At 41.6% G+C, this 23,061-nt stretch overlaps 1 protein-coding gene across 6 annotated transcripts in view; it reads left to right on the top strand.

Annotated features, from left to right (window-relative positions):
- Positions 1-23,061, top strand: part of LOC132383606 (transcription factor HIVEP3) — a 764,495-nt gene that overhangs the window by 297,828 nt on the left and 443,606 nt on the right. For 5 of the 6 annotated variants that reach the window (XM_059954798.1, XM_059954801.1, XM_059954802.1 and 2 more), the window contains one exon: positions 21,022-21,137. The exons of the other annotated variant lie outside the window; for it this stretch is intronic. The gene's annotated coding sequence lies outside the window, so the exon portion shown is untranslated. The remainder of the gene's footprint in view (positions 1-21,021; positions 21,138-23,061) is intronic. 6 annotated transcript variants of the gene reach the window in all.

The following is a 23,061-nucleotide window of genomic DNA, read 5'->3' as shown; positions in this document are numbered from 1 at the left end:
CAGATGGGTGGGGTCTTACTGCTTTACTGAGGCACTGAGAAGTATAGACTTAGTCCACAAAGGGGATTCTAGTCCCTGTGATGTGCTGAGGTGTGTCCATTAACACTTTGCAGTTTTTTTTGTTATGTTCAGAGCCATTGCCAAACCAAGCCATTATGCAACCAGACAGAACACTTTCTGTGGTGTATCAACAAGAATTATCAATAAGAGGTTGTGAGGAAATGCCAAATTTCTTCAGCCTCTTGAGGAAGAAGAGGCATTTGTCACCTTTCCTGGCCATGACATCAACATGATTGGATCAGGACAGGCCACTGGTGTTGTTCACACTAGGAACTTGAAATACTGAACTTCTTCAGCCTCAGAGGGAGGCAACTCTCAGGTCTGGAATTTGCTAATGAGGGTGTTTGGAATAATAGTAATGAAGGCAGAAAGTAGTCAACAAGCAGCACACATTAAATGCTGGAGAAATTCAACAGGCTAGGTAGCATCAATGGAAAAGAGTAAACAGACATTGTTTCGAGCTGACACCCTTCATCAGGACAGAAGAAAAAAGATGAGAAGTCAGAGTAAGAAGGAGGGGGGAGGGAGGAAGAAGTACAAGGCAGTAGGTCATAGGTGAAACCAGGAGGCGGAGGGAGTAAGGACACAAGATATAGGAGCAGAATTAAGTCATTCAGCCCATCAAGTCTGCTCCACAGTTCCCAGATCCACAATGATCCCAGATCCCACTCTAATCAATGCACCCACCTTCTCCCCATAACCTTGATGCCCTGACCAATAAGGAAATTATCAACTTTGGCTTTAAATATACCCATGGTCTTGACCTCCACCACAGTCTGTGGGAGAGCATTCCACAGATTCACTAATCTGCCTAAAAAAATTCCTCCTTACCTCTGTTCTAAAGGGTCTCCCCTCAATTTTGAGGCTGTGCCCTTTAGTTCTAGATACTCCTTCCATAGGAAACATTTTCTCCACATTCTCCCTATCTAGTCCTTTCAGCATTCAGTAGGTTTCAATGAGATTGTCCCACATTCTTCTGAATTCAAATGAGTACAGGAACAAAGATGCTAAATACTCCTCATATGTTAACCATTTCATTCCCAGAATCATCTTTGTGAACCTCCTCTGGACTCTCTCCAATGACAACACGTCCTTTCTGAGATATTGTCAAAGCTGTTGACAATACTCCCAGTGCAGCCTGACCAGTGCCTTATAAAGCCTCAGCATTATATACTTGTTTTTATATTCTATTCCTCTTGAAATGAATACAACGTTGCATTTGCCCTTTTTTTTTTACCACAGACTCAACCTGCAAATTAACCTTATGGGACTCTTGCACGAGGACCTCTAAGTCCCTTTACACCTCCCCATTAATTAATAGTCTGCACTTTTCTTCCTTTTACCAAAATGCATCATCACATATTTCCCAACACTTCCATCTGCCACTTTTTGCCTATACTTCCAATTAGTCAAAGTCCTTCTACAATCGCATTGCTTCCTCAGTACCACCTATCCCTCCACCTATCTTCCTATCACTGGGAAACTTTGACACAAAGCCATCAATTCCATTATCTAAATCACTGACAAACAATATGTGAAAAGTAGCAGTCCCAATGCTAACTCCTGAGGAACACCAGTAGAAGAGTGGAGTGGTATTTGCAATTTTCCAGTCCTCTGGGTCCATGCCAGAATCAAGGCATTCTTGAAAGGTCATGACCAATGCATCTGTTATCTCTTCAGCAATGTATGCCAGGACTCTAAGATGTCATCTATCTAGTCCAGGAGACTTATCCACCTTAAGACATTTCAGTATGCCAAACACTATTTCCTTTGTAATACCAATAGCACTCACAGACCTCTGGCACACTGCTATTGTCTTCCACAGTGAAGACTGATGCAAAATACTTAAGTTAATCTGCCATTTCTTTGTCCCCCATTACTACCTCACCAGCATCATTTTCCAGTGGTCCAGTATCAACTGTCACCTCCCTTTTACTTTTTACATAACTGAAAAAAATATCCTTTACCTTGAGCTCCCTAAAAAAAATCTGGATTATTACACAACTCCCAATTTAAGATAGCCTTTCCCCGAGTGGACTGAAGCACAAGCTGTTCTAAAAACCCATCTCATAGATATTCAACAAATTCCATCTCTTGTGATCCAACACCAACCTAATTTCCCCAATCCCCTTGCATATTGAAGTCCACCCTAACAATTGTGACATGCCCTATTCAGCTCCTATTGCAAACTCAACCCCACACCTTGACTACTATTTGGAGGCCTATATGATTCCTATAATGATTTTTTTTTACTTTTGCTGTGTCTTAAGTCCACCCACAGATTCAACATTCTCTGACCCTATGTCATGTATTTTTAAAGATGTAATTCCTTCTCTTACCAATAGAGCCACACAACTGCCAATGCCTTCCTGCCTGTCCTCTCAATACAGCGTATATCCTTTGATATTAAACTCCTACCTATAACAGTTGGAATATAGCATTGGGAAGTGTATGGTCATGCACTTTGGTAGAAGATATGAAAATTTGACTATTTTCTAAATAGAGAGAAACTACAAAAAAAGTGAGGTGTAAAGGGACTTGGGAATCCTTCTGTAGGATTCCCTAAAGGTTTATTTGCAGGTTGAGTCTATGGTGAGGAAGGCAAATGCAATGTTAGCATTCATTTCAAGAGGACTAGAATATAAAAGCAAGGATGTAATGCTGAGACTTTTCAAAGCACTGGTGAGGACTCACTTGGAGTATTGTGAGCAAGTTTGGGCCCCTTAGTTAAGAAAGGATGAGCTGAAACTGGAGGAGGTTCAAAGGAGGTTCACAAAAATGATTCCAGGATTGAATGACTTGTCCTATGAAGATCTTTTGATGACTCTGCGCCTGTATTCAGAAGAATGAGGGGTGACTTCATTGAAGCCTATCAAATGTTGAAAGACCTTGACACAGTTGATGTGGAGAGGATGTTTCCTATAATGAGAGAGTCTAAATTCAGAGAATACAACCTCAAAATAGAGGGGCATCCTTTTAGAACAGAGATTAGGAGGAATTTCTTTAGCTATAGATAAAGAAAGCAACTCGGAGATGGGAGCTGCATAAGGAACAATCCCTGCGGGCGGACAGTGGACAGGAAGGAAGATGTGTTTGGTGGTAGGATACTGCTGGAGAAGGCGGAAGATAGGGAGAATTATGTGCTCAATGTAGAGGTGGAATGGTGGGTGACAAGGAATCTTATCCCTGGTAGTGTGGTGGGTGGATGCACCCTACTGATCTCCCTCCTGGTACTTATCCTTGAAAGCAAAACAAGTACCACACCTACTCCTGCACCTCATCCCTAACTATCATTTAGGGCCCAAACAGTTCTTACAGTTAAGGCAACACTTCACCTGTGAGTTTGTTGCAGTCATTTACTGTATCTGGTGCTCTTGGTGTGGGCTCCTGTATATCAATAAGACCCTATGTATATTAGGAGACTGCTTCACTAAGTACTTATGCTCTGACCACTTAAAAAAAAGCAGGAACTCCTGGTGGCTACCCATTTTAATTCTGCTTTTCATTCCCGTTCCAGCATATCGGTCCATCACCTCTACTGCCACAATGAGGCCACACTCAGGTTGGAGGAGCAACACCTTGTATTCCATCTTGGTAGCCTCCGACCTGATGGTTTGACTTCTCAAACTTCTGGTAATTGTCCCCGCTCTCATTCACCATTCCCATTCCACTCTCACCTTCTTACCTGCCTGCCACCTCCCTCTGGTATTCCTTCCTCTTTCCTTTCTTCCATGGCCTTCTGTCCTCTCCTATTTATCGCTTTCTCCAGTTGACTTCCCAGTTTAGTTCACCCCTCCCAGTGAAACCTGCTGCCTTGTGCTTCTTCCTCCCTTCTCCCCACCTTCTTATTCTGACTTATCTTTTTCCTCCTGTCCTGATGAAAGGTCTCAGCCAGAAATGTTGACTGTTTACAGTTTTCCATAGATGCTGCCTGGCCTGCTGAGTTCCTCCAGGATTTTGTGTGTGATGCTTGGATTTCCAGTATCTGCAGATTTTCTCTTGTTTGTGATTGACAGGGAGAGATTCCATAAGTTAGAGAGACATAATGTTTGAGAATTAGACTGAGGAAAAGAGCAAGCAAAGAAATGCCAACTGAATGGGAAAGAGTGAATAATAGACATTCTGGGAGAGAAAGAATGGATCAGTCCGAGAGTGAATGATAGACAGAGTGTGGGACTGAGAGTGACTGGGTCAGTCTGAGAGTGAATGATAAACAGAATAGGGGAGAGAGAGAGAATGGATCAGTGAGAGAGTGAATGATAGACAGAATTGGGGAGTGAGACAGAATGGATCCGTGAGAGAGTGGATGATAGTTTGGGAGAGAAATAACAGATCATCAAGAGAGAGTGATAGCAGTGTGGGAGAGAAAGAAAGAATGGATTGGTGAGATAGTAAATGATGGACAATGTGGGAGAGATCAGTAAGAGACACAGAAAGAGATTAGAAAAGCTAAAAGAAGATACGAGGTTGGTTTGGCAAATAAGGTGAAAGTAAATCCGAAAGGTTTCTACAGTTATATTAAAAGCAAGAGGATAGTGAGGGATAAAATTGGTCCCTTAGAGAATCAGGGTGGTCAGTTATGTGTGGAGCCGAGGGAGATGGGAGAGATTTTGAATGATTTCTTCTCTTCGGTATTCACTAAGGAGAAGGATATTGAATTGTCTAAGGTGTGGGAAACAAGTAAGGAAGTTATGGAACCTATGACAATTAAAGCGGTGGAAGTACTGGCGCTTTTAAGAAATTTAAAAGTGGATAAATCTCTGGATCCTGACAGGATATTCCCCAGGACCTTGAGGGAAGTTTGTGTAGAGATAGCAGGAGCTCTGACGGAGATCTTTCAGATGTCATTAGAAACGGGGATTGTGCCGGAGGATTGGCGTATTGCTCATGTGGTTCCATTGTTTAAAAAGGGTCCTAGAAGTAAGCCTAGCAATTATAGACCTGTCAGTTTGACATCAGTGGTGGGTAAATTAATGGAAAGTATTCTTAGAGATAGTATTAATAATTATCTGGATAGACAGGATCTGATTAGGAGTAGCCAGCATGGATTTGTGCGTGGAAGGTCATGTTTGACAAACCTTATTGAATTTTTTGAAGAAGTTACGAGGAATGTTGACGAGGGTAAGGCAGTGGATGTAGTCTTTATGCATTTCAGCAAGGCCTTTGACAAAGTTCCACATGGAAGGTTAGTTAAGAAGGTTCAGTCATTAGGTATTAATGCTGGAGTAATAAAATGGATTCAACAGTGGCTAGATGGGAGATGCCAGAGAGTAGTGGTGGATAATTGTTTATTGGGATGGAGGCCGGTGACTAGCGGGGTACCTCAGGATCTGTTTTGGACCCAATGTTATTTGTAATATACATAAATGATCTGGATGATGGGGTGGTAAATTGGATTAGTAAGTATGCCGATGACACTAAGGTAGGTGTTGTGGATAATGATGTGGGTTTTCAAAGCTTGCAGGGAGATTTATGCCGATTAGAAGAATGGGCTGAACATTGGCAGATGGAGTTTAATGCTGAGAAGTGTGAGGTTCTACATTTTGGCAGGAATAATCCAAATAGAACATACAGGGTAAATGGTAGGGCATTGAGGAATGCAGTGGAACAGAGAGATCTAGGAATAACAGTGCATAGTTCCCTGAAGGTGGAGTCTCATGTAGATAGGGTGGTGAAGAAGGCTTTTGGAATGCTTGCCTTTATAAATCAGAGCATTGAGTACAGAAGTTGGGATGTTGGGATGAGAAAGAAGAAAAGAGTTGATTATTTAGTGCGAAACAGTGACAGGGAGTGTAAGATAGTGTGTGCTTAGCTCACACTGTGTTGAGAGTAGTTTGTCCAGTCTCTTTGCAAAGGGAGAAGAGAGAGGAAGAAGCAGGAGAATGCTCTCAGCAAGTATGTAATGAATTGCAGAACCAGTAGAAAGCTGACACAAAAAAAGGTAACTTCAAAAGACAGTGGCTTTTGTATCAACTATGCAAACAGCTGCTCTATTAAACTCACTCTGATTGCACTATCACTTTGCAACTTCAACTTGCTAGCTTTCTCCTTAGGCTGAATTTTTTTAATGCAAGTCTCACTGATGACAGTTGTAGATAATTTTGTCCTGCCTTCCTATCTGTAGATCATACAACAAATATTATTCAGCATGCATTTCAATCGTGGTCCATTCTCTTATTTTGCAATGAAGGATGATTGCCAGGTTTCAAAGTGAGCTCATAGCAGACACCGTATTCAGCATAGCCTCAGGTGATGCTGTAGTTCCATATCAACCTCTTCCCACTCTTCTCCATTTGACCCTATGGACACCTTCTTTGATTCCATTTCCCTTCATTTTTATATAGCTTCCTCTTAACAATATCTGTACCATTTATTAGATTCCCCACTGTTGAAGTACATGCTGACAGATGAGTCCTGGGCTGGACATCCTGCTCACTTAAGGAAGGTGAAGAGACTGCCATAGTCTTTCCTTTCCAGGTGTTGTGATTGTCACTGGACCACTGTTTGGCTTGCATGCATATTATGCCCATAGCAATGCCTTCATGTGCTGTCCCTGTTCTTACTGAGTCTGCTATGTCATGTTGCGACATGTTGTGTCCAGTAATATAAATGGGTGGGCAGGCTGGGCTCATCAGACTTGGCTGGTAGCCAGCCTAGAAGGATAACTTCAATTCCAACCACAGGTAGATGGAATCGTTGGCCTTGCCAGGTAGTCTGTCTAGGAGAAGGAAAACTCCAATACTCACCCTACATACAGCCTTGCGGTCACCACAGTTGTCACAGCTCACTGTGCCATTGCGGAATGTAGGATCAGTCCATGCGTACCAATCTTCATTATAGACCTACACTGTGTAGGCAGGAAGGAAAGTCCTACAGTGATGAAGAAGGGGCGAAACGACAGGTGTTGGATGACACTGGGAGTCGCAGTCTCAACTCTGCATGTAGGTGGCTCAGACCCATGGGTCATCTGTCTATTGACCTGAGGCAACATCAGCATTTGGCAGCCCTGAGTGACCAAGCTGCCTTCTTCAGGGATAGCGCTGCTTGCTCCGGACCACAAAACAGACTCAGTGGTTACTTTATTAGCTACAGGTAGTACGTAATAATGTGGCCACTGAGGGTATATTGCAAGCAATCTATATCATATCTCAACATTAAGATTGGGGTATTATAAATTTGTGACCAGTAATCACTTTGACCTTCTCAGATTTTTGTTATGTTCGCAATTAACTAAAGACTATGATTTACTTAAAGCTCATTCACCTCTTGTTGTTTATATCTTCTGACTGATCAATGCCAAAAATAAACTTTACAAAACACTGGTGAGGCCTCACTTGGAGTGTTGTGAGCAGGTTTGGAACCCTTATCTTAAAAAGGATTTACTAAGACTGGAGGGGGTTCAAAGGAGGTTCACCAAAATGATTCCAGGATTGAATGGCTTGTCCTATGAAGTTCTTTTGATGACTCTGGGCCTGTATTCAGAAGAATGAGAGGTGACCTCATTGAAACCTATAAAATAGTGCAAGGTCCTGATAGAGTGGATATGAGAGGATGTTTCCCATGGTAGGAGGGTCTAAGACCAGAGGACACAGCCTCAGAATAGAGGGGTGACATGTTAGAACAGAGATGAGGAGGAATTTCTTTAGCCAGATAGTGGTGAATCTGTGGAATTCTTTGCCACTGGCAACTGTGTTTTTTTAGACAGGCCAAGTCCTTTATGTATATTTAAGGCAGAGGTTGATAGATTCTTGATTAGTCAGAGCATGAAGGGACAAAGGGAGAAAGCAGGAGATTGGGGCTGAGAGGAAATTTGGATCAGCCATGATGAAGTGGCAGAGCAGACTCAATGGACCAAATGTCTTAATTCTGCTCTTTTATATTATGGTCTTATAGTCCAAAACACTTGTCACTGCCTTCAAGTTTGTTCATGGCCCAACTTGTCTCCACTGCTGACATTCTCTTTCTGATCTACCATCAACTCTGCTTGCTCTCTAACTCTTTGACTTCTCTGCTGCTAAACACTGTTTGTGCCCCTGCACTCTCCCTTCCCCACTCCCTGCACTCTCTCTTCCCCACTCCCTGCACTCCCTCTTCCCTACTCCCTGCACTCTCCCTTAACTACCAGTAACCTCTGAGATGTCCATTCCAGCAGCAGTACATTTAGTCTCCTCTTTTACCTTGCTTTGTAGAGAAATGTTTTCTCAGTTTTTTTCTGCCTGGCTCTCCTGTAAATATTGACACACTCCCTGGGATCTTCTCAAATTTTACAAGTATTCTGGGGTTCCTCACGTAAATATTGACATGTTCTTGAGAATCTCACCAGGTTAATCTCTGAAAATTTAATTGGGGCTACTCAAGGAAGACAGTGGTTTTATTGCTGAAAAATTTTATAAGTTAAAAATTAACCAAAATAATGTGCTCATAAGGAATAAGTAAAGAAAGAGCTCTGAATAGTCTGACATCTGTGACTGCATTCCCCTGACGTTCCCTCAGTGACTCCCCTGAGCCTGGAACATCCCACTTTGGAAAAACCTGTCTTTCACATCAGAACACGGAACGATTGAGCTGAACTTTCTGAGCCACTTCTGTGTTTAATTTAAAACATGGGCCAGAAAGGTTCTCTCAAATAAATAAACCAACTAATGATTGAAGTCTTTGGCACTATGTTCCACCTGGCTCAGGGTGTAAAACATAATTAGTGGCAGGAAATATTTGAATAGGTTGGCAGAGATGGCTGGAGAGAGCATTTATATTTGAGCAATGGAACGTGACTTCAATGTTTACAAGGCTTTTGAAACAGTGAGGCTCTCTATCCTGCCACCGTCACTTGTCTCTGTAGATCTCAGGAAATGTATCGAAAGAAATGAAGACAAAGGAGAAGGCAGAAGCTGCAATCCAGAATAAGGTCAAGCAGCATCCGTGGAGGCAAAAGGTGCAAGTTGACATTTCAGGTTGAGACCTAGCTACACCAGGACTGAGGGAGAAGAAGAAAGATTTCTATATAAGCAAGCAAAAGGAGATGGAGCTGTGGATGGGGGTAATAGGTAGAACCAGATGGGGAGCAGATGATGAACTGTTAGCACCAGGTAGGAGGAGGGAATAGGAGAGGTGAACAAGGTGAGAAGAAATCTAGGTAGATGGGTGAATGTGTGTGAGAGGAGAACATCAGGAGTGAGGTTACCTGAAATTGGAAAATTCGAAGTTCATACCCAAGTGAGATAGGGGGAACCATTGGATTGTAGATTACCCAAGAGAAATATGAGGTGTTCTTCCAATTTTCACTTGGCTTTTCCTTAGCAATGCAGGGGGTAAGGGGTCAAGGGGTTGGAGTGGGTATGCGAACGAGAGGTATGCAAATAGAAGCTAAAGTTGGCCATTGTGGGTAGAGCGCAGGAACTTTGTGAAATGGTCATCTAGTCTTCACTTAGTTTCTCCAATGAAGAGGAGGCCACATCAGGAGGTGGATCTCTGCTTCACTTGGAAGTGCTGCTTTAGTCCCTGGATGGTGGAAAGGGAGGAATTGATGAGACCAGCGTTACATCTGCTATGGTTGCAGGGGAAAGTGCCAAGGTGGACTGAAGGGTACGAACAGACCAGGAAGTCATGAAAGAGGTGGTCCCTACAAACATGCAGAATTAGAATGAGAGGGGAAGATAATGCTGGTGATGGGATCACCTTGGGAGCAAGTAAAAAGATGATATTGTTGGATGAGGAAGCTGGTGGAGTGAAATAGAAGGACCAACGGTCTCTGTTCTGTCTGCAGACAGTGAAATGTGGGTGAAAGCAGGTATGTGGAAATCTTGAAAAATGTGTGAGCAGGTTCCATCAACTTTGGCAGATGGGAAGCCACATTTCTGGAACAACAAACGCATTTTATAAGCATAAAAGCAGAAAACCTCACCTTGAGAAGTGAAAGAGCAAAGATGGAAAAATTGCATCAAAGCCATTTCATACTTCCCAGTTCTGATGGAAAGTTAAATGTCAACAGTTTCTTTACGTAACCCCCACCCCATCCCATGGATGCTGTTCAACCTGCTGAATTCCTCCAGCAAATTGGTTGTTGCTACAGATTCCAGCGTCTGTAACTCTTATCTCCTAGTTTAATTTGAAATTTACTGCCAGTGTAAATCTGAATCAAATAGGGCCTCGATAAAAGAATTGGATTGGCCCTTAAGGAAAAAATAATTTGCTAAATGGAGCTAATGGGATTGTTTGACTTGAAATTGGCATACACTTGATGAGCTAAATCAAAGTTCAAAGTAAATTTATTATCAAAGTACATACATGTCACCATATATTACCCTGAGATTCATTCCTTGTGGGCACTTACAATACCACAAAGAAAGACAACAGAATTAAAGATAAAGTACACACAAAGGCTGACTATGTGTAATAGCCAAAGTGCAAAAGAAAACAAGTGTGAAATACAAAAAAGTAATAATAAATAAATACTGGTAACGTGAGTTGTAGAGTCTTTATAAGTGAGTCCATAGATTGTGCTCAGTGACCAGTTCAGTGTTGAGGTAAGTGAAGTTGTCAACATTGGTTCAAGAGCCTGATGGTTGAAGGGTAATAACTGTTCCGGAACCTGGTTTCTGTACCACCTATCTGATGGCAGTAGTGAGAAGAGAGCATGGCCTGGATGCTGGGGAGTCCTTGATGATGGATGCTGCTTTCTTATAGCAGTAGTCCTTGTACATGTGCTCACCGGTAGGGAGGGCTTTTTGGTGATGGTCTGGGTTGTGCCTTTCCAGGAGTGACAGTGATTCTCGATTCCTGACTTAAGCATTATTCTTGTTTATGGAGAAGATGTGAAGGTTGGGTGTAGCTGAGTTGAAGATCACCGATCAAATTACAAGAAACTACTTTCATTTGAAAGAAATGTTGATATGGTGAAATTATGTAGGATGGAAGATGCTACTGGACACCATCAAATTTGAAATGTGCTTATCAAACTAATGGTTTGTTGCAGTGCTGTGAGCTCCAGGTAATTCATTGTATCTTTGTGGTGGTTTTCAGATAAGGCTATTGCTTTGTTAAAGTTACTTCCTGCCAATAACAGTGATAATTCTAGAACATGATAGGCTTGATATTCCTTGCTGTCTTGTAGACAGGAGAGTCAACCAGAGTTCTCACTTTGTACATTTGTGAATCAGATCATGACTTTATTTTTTCAGTGCTATTTTCTTGGGCAAACTCCTTATCCATTGGTTCTCTTTATAGCTGAAAATCTTATCAATCTCTGTTTTGAACGTATTCAGCAACCGTGTCTCCACCATTCTGGCAGATTAATTTCTTTTAATCCTTCCTGAATTCCCATCCTATTATTTAATGATTTTCAACAGCAGGGGAAATGTCAATTCTGAATCTGTCAAGGATTTAAAAAATCTTGTACATTTTCAGAAGATTGTCTCTTATTATTTTAAATTTGAGAGTATAGACTCACTCTGCTACTTTTTCTTTGTATGGCATCCCAGAGGTCAGTCGGGTGAACCTTTACTTCACTCACACTCCCTCTGTCACAAGTATAGTATATTATTCTACAGGTAGGAGACAAGCCCTGTATGTGATATTCCAAATGTTGTCTCACCAGGGCTTTATGAAATTTAATGAAAACAGCTCTCCGCTTATGCTCAAATCCATTTGGAATCAGATCAACATATTGACAGTATGCATTGAATTACAAAATAACTCTTTGATTCACATACAATCTCTCAGTATTTAAAAATAGTTCACCTTAATAGTTCATCTTAAGCTCATTCTGTAAAAGGGCTGGATGGTTTAGAGTTTGTGAAATGTGTGCAGGATAGTTTTTTGCAACAATACATAGAAGTACCGACTAGAGATGGGGCAGTGTTGGATCTCCTGTTAGGGAATGCGATAGGTCAGCTGACAGATGTATGTGTTGGGGAGCACTTCGGGTCCAGTGATCACAATAGCATTAGCTTCAATATAATTATGGAGAAGGACAGGACTGGACCTAGAGTTGAGATTTTTGATTGGAGAAAGGCTAACTTTGAGGGGATGCGAAGGGATTTAGAGAGAGTGGATTGGGTCAAGTTGTTTTATGGGAAGGATGTAATAGAGAAATGGAGGTCATTTAAAGGTGAAATTATGAGGGTACAGTATCTTTATGTTCCTGTTAGGGTGAAAGGAAAGGTTAAAGGTTTGAGAGCACCATGGTTTTCAAGGGATATTAGAAATTTGGTTCAGAAAAAGAGGGATGTCTACAATAGATATAGGCAGCATGGAGTAAAGGAATTGCTCAAGGAATATAAAGAATGTAAAAGGAATCTAAAGAAAGAGATTAGAAAAGCTAAAAGAAGATACGAGGTTGGTTTGGCAAATAAGGTGAAAGTAAATCCGAAAGGTTTCTACAGTTATATTAAAAGCAAGAGGATAGTGAGGGATAAAATTGGCCCCTTAGAGAATCAGAGTGGTCAGCTATGTGTGGAACCGAAGGAGATGGGAGAGATTTTGAATGATTTCTTCTCTTCGGTATTCACTAAGGAGAAGGATATTGAATTGTCTAAGGTGTGGGAAACAAGTAAGGAAGTTATGGAACCTATGACAATTAAAGAGGTGGAGGTACTGGCGCTTTTAAGAAATTTAAAAGTGGATAAATCTCCAGGTCCTGACAGGATATTCCCCAGGACCTTGAGGGAAGTTTGTGTAGAAATAGCAGGAGCTCTGACGATCTTTAATATGTCATTAGAAACGGGGATTGTGCCGGAGGATTGGCGTATTGCTCATGTGGTTCCATTGTTTAAAAAGGGTTCTAGAAGGAAGCCGAGCAATTATAGACCTGTCAGTTTGACATCAGTGGTGGGTAAATTAATGGAAAGTATTCTTAGAGATAGTATTTATAATTATCTGGATAGACGGGATCTGATTAGAAGTAGCCAGCATGGATTTGTGTGTGGAAGTTCATGTTTGACAAACCTTATTGAATTTTTTGAAGAAGTTACGAGGAATGTTGACGAGGGTAAGGCAGTGGATGTAGTCTATATGGACTTCAGCAAAGCCTTTGACAAAGTTCCACATGGAAGGTTAGTTAAGAAGGTTCAGTCATTAGGTATTAAAGCTGGAGTAATAAAATGGATTCAACAGTGGCTAGGTGGGAGATGCCAGAGTGTAGTGGTGGATAATTGTTTATCGGGATGGGTGCCTCAGGGATCTGTTTTGGGCCCAATGTTGTTTGTAATATACATAAATGATCTGGATGATGGGGTGGTAAATTGGATTAGTAAGTATGCCGATGATACTAAGGTAGGAGGTGTTGTGGATAATGAGGTGGATTTTCAAAGCTTGCAGGGAGATTTATGCCGGTTAGAAGAATGGGCTGAACGTTGGCAGATGGAGTTTAATGCTGAGAAGTGTGAGGTTCTACATTTTGGCAGGAATAATCCAAATAGAACATACAGAGTAAATGGTAGGGCATTGAGGAATGCAGAGGAACAGATTGATCTAGGAATAACTGTGCATAGTTCCCTGAAAGTGGAGTTTCATGTAGATAGGGTGGTGAAGAGGGCTTTTGGAACGCTGGCCTTTATAAATCAAAGCATTGAGTACAGAAGTTGGGATGTAATGCTAAAGTTGTACAAGGCATTGGTAAGGCCAAATTTGGAATATTGTGTGCAGTTCTGGTCACCGAATTATAGGAAAGATATCAATAAATTAGAGAGAGTGCAGAGACGATTTACGAGGATGTTACCTGGGTTTAAGCAATTAAGTTACAGAGAAAGGTTGAACAAGTTAGGTCTCTATTCATTGGAGCGTAGAAGGTTGAGGGGGGATTTGATCGAGGTATTTAAAATTTTGAGAGGGATAGATAGAGTTGACGTGAACAGGCTGTTTCCATTGAGAGTAGGGGAGATTCAAACTAGAGGACATGATTTGAGAGTTAGGGGGCAGAAGTTTAAGGGAAACACGAGGGGGTATTTCTTTACTCAAAGAGTGATAGCTGTGTGGAATGAGCTTCCTGTAGAAGTAGTAGAGGCCAGTTCAGTTGTGTCATTTAAGGTAAAATTGGATAGGTATATGGACAGGAAAGGAGTTGAGGGTTATGGGCTGAGTGCGGGTAGGTGGGACTAGGTGAGATTAAGGGTTCGGCACGGACTAGGAGGGCCAAGATGGCCTGTTTCCATGCTGTGATTGTTATATGGTTATATGGTTAATATTTCTTCGACCAGTAGATGACCTCTGATTATTCAATTTTATTCTTCATGCCTTGTTCTTGCCCATTCACTTAGCCTGCCCATATCTCTTCGCTTCCAGCTACCAGCCCACATTGCCATCATTACAATTCTTTAAATGCTTATTCAAGTACCATTTGTGTTGAGGGTTTCTGTTTCTGCCACCCTTTCAGTGGTTTCCAGACTCACATCCTCTTTTGTTGTACATTTTTTTTCTTTTAAATCTTTCCTTCTCATGGTTAATAAGTCCATGTTCCTTTGTTGCTGACCTCACTTCTAAGAGATCTACCTTTTCAGAATTACCATGACTGTATTTTAAAGAAGATCAGTATGGATGGTCCTTAGCCCTGGCAGTAAATCTGCCTTAATCAACATTATAGAAGAGATCACTTTGTCATGATTACAATGCTAATTTGTGGAAGATTAGGGGGTGAATATTTATGTCATTTAAATAAGAGTAAAGCTTATCTTTCTTTCCAGCTACTTGACCTGGTAAACCTTGGTGACATTTATCAGCTGTACGCCTCATTTGAAAGGCAACCAGAAGGCGATGAGACCCCCAGCTCACCTGAATAAAAAAAGTAAATTGGTTTATTTTTGTCACATGTGCAGAGAAGAACTTTAATTTGCATGCTATCCATACAGATTATGTAATTACTACAGTATATTGAGGTAGAACAAGAGAAAGCAATAAAAGAATGCAGAATAAAGTGTTACAGTTGCAGAGAAAATACAGTGCAGGTAGACAATAAGATGCAATGCCATGGTGAGGTAGATTATGAAGAGTCCATTTTATTGTTCAATAGTAATACATCAGCAGGATAGAAGCTGTCCTTGAGCCTGGTGGTCTAGGCTTTCAGGCTTTTGTATCCCTGCCTGATGAGAGAAGGGAGAGGAGAGAATGTCCAGGGTAAGTGGGGTATTTGATGATGCTGGTTGCTTTATTGAGGCAGCAGGAAGTATAGACAGTCCATAGCGGGATGGCTGTTTCCATGGTGTGCTGAGTTTGAGGACGCAGCTGAGCACCATATCCAAGGGTTTTTCCTTTAATCACCTGGGGCAACCATGCATTGGATGTCACAAGCGCATGCAGCAGCCACTCATGCGAGCTCTACCACACATCGATAATAAACAAACATTCTGGACTCTGCCAGAGGCCCCATCTGCTGGACTCATTTGGGTGCTTGGCAGCTTGTCGATAAATACTGATCTCTGCACTTTGGGGTTGTGAACTGTCTGTCTCATGGAAGGATGTCCAGTTTGAAGCTCAGGCCTAAAAGAAGCCAACAGAAACGTATATAAAATGTAAAAATTTTAAATAAGGAATATTTGTCAAACTCTCTTCCCGCTGTGTGTGTATTTCCACTGACTAATTGTTGATGTGTCTGAAAACTACATGTGCAGGTAACATTGGAGCTCGCCATAGTCGTGTTTCCAGTTTCCTTCACAGTGAGAGTTCACTGCACCTGTTCTGTCATTTCAATTTAATCTTCAATAAGGGCTGCCACAGAACTGGGGAGTCAAAGCTGCCAAGCTACACAGTGGCATTGCACATGATAATATTTAGTAATGCAAACTGTTAAATTATTGTTTGAGGCTTGATTTCCCCAATGACTTAAATGCTAAATTTCTGCATTTGAAATAATGCAGCTACCGGTAAATGCCATTTCCAATTTGTGCTCAAAATATTTAATGTAGCATAATTCCTGAGTTTGAAACAAAAGGCCTGGTCATAGTTTTTCTCCTCATTGTCTTCGGGACATCTTGGGGGTACCAGCTCAGAGCTTTTTCATTTGGGCTGTGTGGCAGCCACAAACAGAACTGTGGTTAATACATGAGGGACACCATTCACAAAGAAGCTGACCTCCTTGCCATGTTAACAAATTTCTCATGAGCTTGAGGCACTGTGACTGTTGTGGAATCTAATCCCTTGAAGCTGGGCAGAATCTCATGTCAGGAAAAGCAAAGCACCATGACTGCCCTGCAGTCTGTTAGACTATTCTGGAATCCGTTAGGCTGTTCTGGAATCCGTTAGACTGTTCTGGAATCTGTTAGGCTGTTCTGGAATCCATTAGACTGTCCTGGAATCTGTTAGATTATCCTGGATTCTGTTAGGTTGTCCTGGAATCTGTTGAAGCTGTCAGCAGAATCTTGGGGCAGAAAAGATACACATTGTGGTTGTGATAGTTTCTATTTTCCTCCAAAATCCCAAGCTGAATTTATGCAATTTGCATTTAGTGACTTATGAACTCAGGTTCAGGTCAGTTCAGGCTAAGTTATAACCTTGTGCCCAAGCAAATGTTTTCCTGCTGCAGGCCACAATGCATGACCAGCCTGTTGCATGCTGGCAGCTAGGAGTATGTATGCAAAGTTTTTTCTCTCTGGTTTGTCCCTTGAGGTCACTTGAGCATATTAGCAGATGGTTCATACATTAAACTACTGCTAGCATCCCCCCCCCCCCCATAGGAACGGCATGGAGTACAATGGTTAGCCCAAATGCTTTACAGTGCTAGCAAGCAATCACTAATCGGGGTTCAGTTCCTGTCGCTATTGTAAGGTGCCTATACCTTCTCCTCATATCTTTCATCCGGGTGCTTTGGTTTCCTCTAGCATTCCAAAGACATACGGTTGGGTTTGTAAGTTGTGGGCAGAATTTGTTGGTACCAGAAGTGTAGCAACAATTGCAGGCTACCCCCCTGCACAATCCTCACTGACAAATGACACATTTCACTGTATATTTAGCTGTTTAATCTCTTTAATTTAAAATGAATTCTCTTTATTAAAGATGTTCTCCATACAATGCTGGTTTAAGCCTTTGAGACTATAAATTTCTCAACCACTCTCCTTCTGACTGTGCCCTTTTGCTATTCAGTTACCTTCTTTTCTGGTTGCCATATTCAGTGCTGCATTCAAAACTTCCTGCCTGTCCTGTTCTGCTCAGATCTCAATGGATGCAAGGTGGTGTGTGTTGGTATTGCTACAGATTATTATAATATGAGTACTGAGTTACAGTGAAAAGCTTTTGTTTGCCTGCTATCTAGACAGATCTTGCCAGGCATAATTACATTGGAAACCAAATGCAGAATATAGTGTTACAGTTCAAGAAAATGCAATGCAGGCGAACAGATACAGCGTATGGTCCATGTCAAGGTAAATGGGGAAATTATAGTTCATCTTTTAGCACTTGAGAGGTCTGTTCAAGAGTCTGATAGCAGAGAGATAGAAGATGTCCTTGAGCCTGTTGATTGGTGTGCTTAAGCTCTTGTATCTTCTGTCTGACAAAAGAGGGAAGAAGATTTCAGAGTCAGATTTATTTATCACATGTACATCAAGGCAGAGTGACTTTACTGGGTGTTTTTTAAAGGTCGCCTAATAGTAACAGGGATATCGAGGAGCAGATAGGGAAACAGATCCTGCAAAGGTGTAATAATAACAGAGATTTCGTGATAGGAGATTTTAATTTCCTAAATATTGATTGGCATTGCCCCAGACTGCGGGATTTAGATGGGGTGGAGTTTGTTAGGTGTGTTCAAGAAGGTTTCTTGACACAGTATGTAGAAAAGCCAACAAGAGGAGAGGCTGTACTTGATTTGGTATTGGGAAATGAACCTGGTCAGGTGTCTTATCTCTCAGTGGGAGAGCATTTTGGAGATAGTGACCATAATTCTATCTCCTTTACTATAGCATTGGAGAGAGATAGGAACAGACAATTTGAAAAAGCGTTAAATTAGAGTAAGGGGAATTATGAGGCTATCAAGCAGGAAATTGGAGGTTTAAATTGGAAACATGTTCTCAGGGAAAAGTATGGAAGAAATGTGGCAAATATGTAATCATATAACCATATAACAATTACAGCACGGAAACAGGCCATCTTGGCCCTTCTAGTCCATGCCAAACGCTTACTCTCACCTAGTCCCACTGACCTGCACTCAGCCCATAACCCTCCATTTCTTTCCTGTCCATATACCTATCCAATTTTACTTTAAATGACAATACTGAACCTGCCTCTACCACTTCTACTGGAAGCTCATTCCACACAGCTACCACTCTCTGAGTAAAGAAATTCCCCCTCGTGTTACCCTTAAACTTTTACCCCCTAACTCTTAACTCATGTCCTCTTGTTTGAATCTCCCCTACTCTCAATGGAAAAAGCCTATCCATGTCAACTCTATCTATCCCCCTCATAATTTTAAATAACTCTATCAAATATTCAGGGGACATTTGTGTAGTGCTCTGTATAGGTACGTTCCAATGAGACAGGGAAGTTATGGTAGGGTACAGGAACCATGGTGTACAAAGGCTGTAATAAATCTAGTAAAGAAGAAAAGAAAAGCTTACAAAAGGTTTAGAGAGCTAGGTAATGTTAGAGATCTAGAAGATTATAAGGCTACTAGGAAGGAGTTAAGAAGGAAATTAGGAGAGCCAGAAGGGGCCATGAGAAGGCCTTTGCAGGCAGAATTAAGGAAAACCCTAAGACGTTCTACAAGTATGTGAAAAGCAAGAGGATAAGACGTGAAAGAATAGGACCTATCAAATGTGACAGTGTGTATGGAACCGGAGGAAGTAGCAGAGGTACTTAATGAATACTTCGGTATTCATTATGGAAAAGGATCATAGTGATCGTAGTGATGTCTTGCAGCAGACTGAAAAGCTTGAGCATGTAGATATTAAGAAAGAGGATGTGCTGGAGCTTTTGGAAAGCATCAAATTGGATAAGTCACCGGGACAGGACGAAATGTACCCCAGGCTACTATGGGAGGTGAGGGAGGAGATTGTTAAGCCTCTGGCATCATTAATGGGGATGGGAGAGGTTCCTGAGAATTGGAGGGTTGTGAATGTTGTTCCTTTATTCAAGAAAGGGAGTAGAGATAGCCCAGGAAATTATAGATCAGTGAGTCTTACCTCAGTGGTTGGTAAGTTGATGGAGAAGATCCTGAGAGGCAGGATTTATGAACATTTGGAGAGCTATAATATGATTAGTAGTAGTCAGCATGGCTTTGTAAAGGGCAGATCATGCCTTACGAGCCTGATTGAATTTTTTGAGGATGTGACTAAACACATTGATGAAGGAAGAGTAGTAGATGTAGTGTATGTGGATTTTAGCAAGGCATTTGATAAGGTGCTCCATGCAAGGCTTATTGAAAAGTAAGGAGGCATAGGATCCAAGGGGACATTGCTTTGTGGATCCAGAACTGGTATGCCCACAGAAGGCAAAGGGTGGTTGTAGATGGGTCATATTCTGCATGGAGGTTGGTCACCAGTGGAGAGCCTCAGGGATCTGTTTTGGGACCCTTACTCTTCGTGATTTTTATAAATGATCTGGATGAGGAAGTGAAGCGATGGGTCAGTAAGTTTGCTGATGACACAAAGATTTGAGGTGTTGTGGATAGTGTGGAGGGCTGTCAGAGGTTACAGCGGGTCATTGAAAGGATGTAAAGCTGGGGTGAGAAGTAGCAGATGGAGTTCAACCCAGATAAGTGTGAAGTGGTTCATTTTGATAGGTCAAATATGATGGCAGAATATAGTATTAATGGTAAGTGTGGAGGATGAGAGGGATCTTGGGGTCCGAGTCCATAGGACGCTCAAAGCAGCTGCGCAGATTGACTCTGTGGTTAAGAAGGCATATGGTGTATTGGCATTCATCAATTGTGGAATTGAATTTAGGAGCCAAGAGGTAATGTTGCAGTTATATCGGACCCTGGTCAGACCTCACTTGGAGTGCTGTGCTCAATTCTGGTCGCCTCACTACAGGAAGGATGTGGAACCCATAGAAAGGGTGCAGAGGAGATTTACAAGGATGTTGCCTGAATTGGGGAGCATGCCTTATGAGAATATGTTGAGTGAACTTGGCCTTTTCTCCTTGGAGCGAAGGAGGATGAGAGGTAACCTGATAGAGGTGTACTAGATGATGAGTGACATTGATCGTATGGATAGTCAGAGGCTTTTTCCCAGAGCTGAAATGGTTGCCACAAAAGGACCCAGGTTTAAGGTGCTGGGGAGTAGGTACAGATGAGACGTCAGGGGTAAGTTTTTTACTCAGAGAGTGGTGAGTGCGTAGAATGGGCTGCCGGCAATGGTGGTAGAGGCGGATACAATAGGTCTTTTAAGAGGCTTTTTGGTAGGTACGTGGAGCTGAGTAAAATAGAGAGCTATAGGTAAGCCTAGTAATTTCTAAGGTAGGGACATGTTCGGCACAACTTTGTGGGCTGAAGGGCCTGTATTGTGCTGTAGGTTTTCTATATTTCTAAATGTGTCATTTGCATTAACAGTGAACACACCCAAGGGTAGGCTGGGGGAAGCCTGCAAGTGTTGCCACACATTCTGGTGACAACATAGTATGCTTGGCAGTACAACACAGGACACAACCAATACAGAACAAGCCAGAGAGAATGACCATGGTGGGAGGGTCCTTGATTATGTTGGCTGCTTTCCATGACTGAGATTGGTATCAGTCTATAAATTGCACCAGAATTTAACAAGGGAGTTGGAAGATTGTTTGGTAATGTATATTATGTAATGCAGTAAAAGACAAGAAGGCAAGAGAATGAGGTTAGAGTCAGTTGATGTGAGGTGAAGTAAAGTGTCTCTGAGCTTGAAATTCTACAGTTCTATTTCTAAGGTTGTTGTGGGCAATCCTGGTGTTGAAACACTTGGATGTTCCAAATGTTTGCATTTTAATGCTGTCTCACTGCTCAGTTGCCTTTTTAACCAATGGACCTAAGAGGTGTTTGGTCTTAAGTATTAAAACAGATGTCTTTCGTTGCAGATCTCACCAAGGTTCACTCAGCGCCAGTCGTGAGGTTTGAGAGGAATGACCTGAGGCACAAATGATTGCTTTTTGCTGAGATATCCACCCCAAAGGATCACCACTTCCTACCAGAAGTAAGACACTATTATTTAAAGTTAATGTCAGGAGGCTGACTGAACTTGTGAGTTCCTTCACCACATTGGGCAAGCTCCTAAAATGTGATAATGATGAAAAATCTGCTACAACTATTAAAACCCTCTGGAACACATAAACTGAACAATTTGCATTCGTCCTGGATAGCAAAAGGAAATGTTTTCCTGCAAACCTCACTGAATTATTTGAAGAAGTAACAGAGACGGCACCAAGATCAACTTCATAGGTACAATATGTCTAGATTTTGATCAGGCATACAGAGTGATGTCAGAATGGATTGCTATCTGGCCGTAACACAGAAGGTAGGGAGCAGGAGATAAAGGACATTGTGGTATTATAAAGTCATGGAGTTGAGCATAGAAACAGGTTCTTTGGTCCACATGCCTATCTAAACTAATCCTACTTTCCTGCATTAGTTCCATATCCTTCTCTGTCCTGTTCATTCAACTGCCTGTTCTAATGTCTCTTAAATTATGTTGTCTGTCCTGCCTCTCTTGCCTCCTCTGGTAGCTCATCTCAAAAATCAACTACTTTAATGTGAAAATTCCTTCTCATCTTAATACAAAATCTTCTACTTATAGACACCCCAGTCTATGGAAAATAGACCCTGGCTACTTATCCTCTAAATGGCTCTTATATGCCTATTATGTCTCCTCTTGATCACCTTTATTCCAGGGAACAAGGACCTAGTTTATTCAATCTCTTTTTATAAGCCCTCCAATCCAGACAACATTCTTGTGAATTTTTTCTGCACAACTGGAACATGACATCCCTATTTATACTCGGTGTCTTGGCTGAGGAAAGCAGGCATGTCAAAGGCATTCCTCGTAACCCTTTCTTGATATGTTGCTACTTTCCGAGATCTATGTGCTTCTAACCCAAGGATTGTCTGTTCAACAACATTCCCTGGGGCTCTGCCGTTTATGGTGTATGCACCTGCCCCTGGTTTAACTTTCCAAAATCTTTCAATCTCATTTAAATTCCATTTGACATGCCCTTTTCCACTTACCCAGTTGATATATATCCTTTCGTAAACTTGTAAACTATCTTCATTATCCACTGTAACACCAATTCCTTGTCTGCAAACTTACTAATCATTCCACCTACATTATCTTCCCTATCACAAGCAACAGGCAACCCAGCACCAATATCTGTGTTCACAGGCCTCCAATTTGAATAACAACCCTTAGCTACTACTGAGTGATTCCTTACGCTAAGCCACACTTATATCTATTTATCTTGCACATTCTAGATGCCAAGTGTTTGAACCGTTTGGACCAGACTACTTTATGGAAACTTGTCAAGTCCTGCCAAAGTCCATGTAGATATTGCCTCGTGCCCTGCTTGCATCAATCCTCTCAGTCAACTGTTCAAAAAAAAAATTCTCAAACACATTCATGAGGCATGAATCCCACACACAAAGCCATTGGTCAAAAATGTTATTGGTCACAATGAGTGTTAATTATTTTGACTTTCACAATTTGTGATTGATTTCAAATTGTAGGGATAGTTGGTATTCAATTGCTTCTGAAATCCCAAAATGGAAGAGAAAATGTTAATACATTGTTGCAAGATGAATAAGCAGTGTCACAAGTGTTTCTCAAGAACAAAAATTTTGAGGAGCAAAATGTTGTGAAAGTACATGACATTAATCTTCAGAAATGGTGTCATGGTTTGATTGATTTAATTATTTATTGAGATGAAGCACAGAATAGGTCCTTCCAGCCCTTCAAGCTGTGCCACCCAGCAATCCCCTGATTTAACCCTAGCATGCAACAATTTGCAATGAACAAATAACCTACAAGTAGTATGTCTTTAGACTGTGGGAGGAAACCAGAACACCTGGAGGAAACCCACCCGCCCACAGGGAGAACATACAAACTCCTTACAGACAGAAGTGGAAAT

This window comes from Hypanus sabinus, chromosome 30 (genome assembly GCF_030144855.1).
Source record: "Hypanus sabinus isolate sHypSab1 chromosome 30, sHypSab1.hap1, whole genome shotgun sequence".
Classification (NCBI taxonomy): Eukaryota; Metazoa; Chordata; class Chondrichthyes; order Myliobatiformes; family Dasyatidae; genus Hypanus; species Hypanus sabinus.
This window is presented reverse-complemented; position numbering and strand designations above follow the sequence as displayed.